General features: G+C 47.7%; 1 protein-coding gene and 1 pseudogene across 1 annotated transcript in view; one reads left to right on the top strand and one right to left on the bottom strand.

Moving 5' to 3' along the window:
* The window catches only part of Depdc1b (DEP domain containing 1B), an 84,208-nt gene that overhangs the window by 32,359 nt on the left and 49,382 nt on the right, over positions 1–2,467 (bottom strand). The gene's annotated exons all lie outside the window — the stretch shown is intronic.
* LOC105742467 lies at positions 550–926 on the top strand (annotated as a pseudogene).

Below are 2,467 nucleotides of genomic sequence, written 5' to 3'. Positions count from 1 at the left end.
GACCACAGTGATATATGGGCACCCAAGTTTATAGCAGAATAATCTGTAATAGCTAAATCTTGGGAACAATCCAAATGCCCATCAACTGAAGAATGTTAAAAAGGATGTGGTCTTTTTATACAATGGAGTACTACTCAGCCATAAAGAAAGATAAACTGAAGATTTCCATAGGTAAATGGATGCAACTCAAGACCACATCCATAAGTGAAGTAAACCAGACACATGTGCAAACATATTGTCTCCCTAGTTTAAGAAGCTGAAAGAGACAAGTGCCATTCTGGACCATGCAGTAACAGGGTTGCTACGCCGGCCTGCGCTACGGCCAGTCTCTTTTTCTGCTCCTAACCGTCGGATGGGGCTTTTAGGGCCCTGCCCGGTCTGGCCTGGGTTGCTCACATCTCGTCACTTTTGCAAGCAAGCTATAGCAGGCCCAGGCAGACCCTAGCCCCATGGTCCACCGCCCGCCTATGAAGATCCAGAGACGGGCATCACCATCTGGCTCGCACCAGATCCAACATGGGTCTCAGTGATATTGGGTGACACTCCAGAATGGGAGACAAGCCACTTTGGGAGCAGACTGGATCCACCTTCATTCAACATTGCTACCAGTTATTTGATAATGACATAACCCAACTAGGCGCAATTGATGCATCATGCCTTACGTGGGAGGGACAGCAGTTCCAGGGGAAAGCTGCCACTGTGGAGAAGCTGTCTAGCCTTCCGTTCCAGAACATTCAGCACAGCATCACAGCACAGGACCATCAGCCTCCACCAGATAGCGGCATCATCAGCATGGTTGTGGGCCAGCTCAAGGCTGATGAAGACCCCACCATGGGTTCCACCAGATGTTCCTATTAAAGAACATCAATGACGCTTGGGTTTGCACTAATGACATGTTCAGGCTTGCCCTGCACAACGTCGGCTGACCTCCTCCCCGCCGGCACTCACGCTGTTTCCTTCTCCCTCTTCTTCCTGATACTATCACACTCCTCCAGATGCTCCAAATATCACGCACAAGCAAGCAGGGCCGTGCTGGAAGTGCGTGCGGCACGCTGCTGCCACCACAGTGTTGTGCATGTCTGGGTGCTACACTAGTTGCACATCTGACAGGAGACGTTTGTGTTGAACCAGTGCATGCCTTGGAAAGACGTAAGTAATGCAAAAGGTTGTCCTTTTATTTATTTTTTTAACTTACTGCCAAATTGCTCTAGTAACCCAAAGAAGTGAAGGAGAAAGCAGCTGCCTCACCACCCAAATATTGATTTGTTCAGATGTTTCAATGCCTCATGATACAATAAAACCACAAAAATCTTCCTAACTGTTTAAATTGTTTTAATTAATTTGACAGTTGACTGGGCATCAGTAAGTACCCTGCCCCATTATCTCTCTCATGTCTCATCCTTCACCTCTGCCCCAACTCAGCAATATCTACTGCAAAGAGAAAAAGTGCTGAAGCACACTACCAGCTTGCTTCCCTCAAGCCCAATAGGGCAGAGTTCTCAGGCTGTCTGGTCGTGGAAAAGCAGACAAGGAAAGCTCGGGTTTGGTCTGAAGCTTCCCTTGAATGGAAGCCTTTCTAGTCAGTTCTGATGCCTCTTGCAACCTCTGCCCTGGAGTAGGTTCAGGGCTCCAGTAACAGTGATGACTGTGAATTCTGTTACATTAGAGTGGTCTTGGCAAACGTTCCACCAGGTTCAGGCTCTTTGAGCCTGATGGGGGAACCCCGTCTACCCCCAGAAGGGTCAGGATCATATCCAAGGAATTCTACATCCCCCAAGCCAAGAGCAGAGGGCAGCTTAGATTCTCTACTACCTGCTTGGGATGACTGCCTAAAGAGGAAACCCTTCCTGGGTTGGGCTATGGAAGATTTGGATCTGTAGAAGTCAAAAATAAGAGTCATGCTGTAGGAATTCACACCCCTCAGGCCTTAGCAGAACATTTCTATTCCTCCCTCCATTCTCACCACACAACTCCACACTCAAATTCTAGGAAGTCTTAACTATTAGGGCAGTTTCTTCTCAGTTTTGGAGACAAAAGCCTTGCCCAATACAGGTATAGCCCCCGACCCTGAGACCTCTAGATGGAAAAAAGCCAAATAACAACTACAAGCCAGAGCCAACCTTGGATTTGGGCTAATTGGAGGTTTTAGGATTGATGAGGGCACCCCAGCTCAGAACAATCTGTACCTTCTGTTTTCCAATATGAGGGAAGGGTATGGGGTTTTTTGGACCCTACAGGTTGCCTGTCTTCACCGGGCACAGGACTGGATGATGTGCTGTTTGGGAGGACAGCATAGTCAGATTTCAGTGGAACTGATACCTAAGCTGCTCTGTATTTGGGGTGGGGAAGAGGTAGATGCCTGCTGCCTCTTAAGCCACCCTGTATAAAAATCTGCAATACAGCTTCCTCCATGTACCTATGCGTGAAATGGCTGCAATAAAGAGGTGTTTGTAAAAAAAAAAAAGCT

The sequence above is a fragment of the Octodon degus genome, unplaced genomic scaffold (assembly GCF_000260255.1).
Source record: "Octodon degus isolate 3935 unplaced genomic scaffold, OctDeg1.0 scaffold00001, whole genome shotgun sequence".
In the NCBI taxonomy this organism is placed as follows: Eukaryota; Metazoa; Chordata; class Mammalia; order Rodentia; family Octodontidae; genus Octodon; species Octodon degus.
The sequence above is the reverse complement of the archived record's forward strand: the minus strand, read 5'-3'. Positions and strand labels throughout refer to the sequence as shown.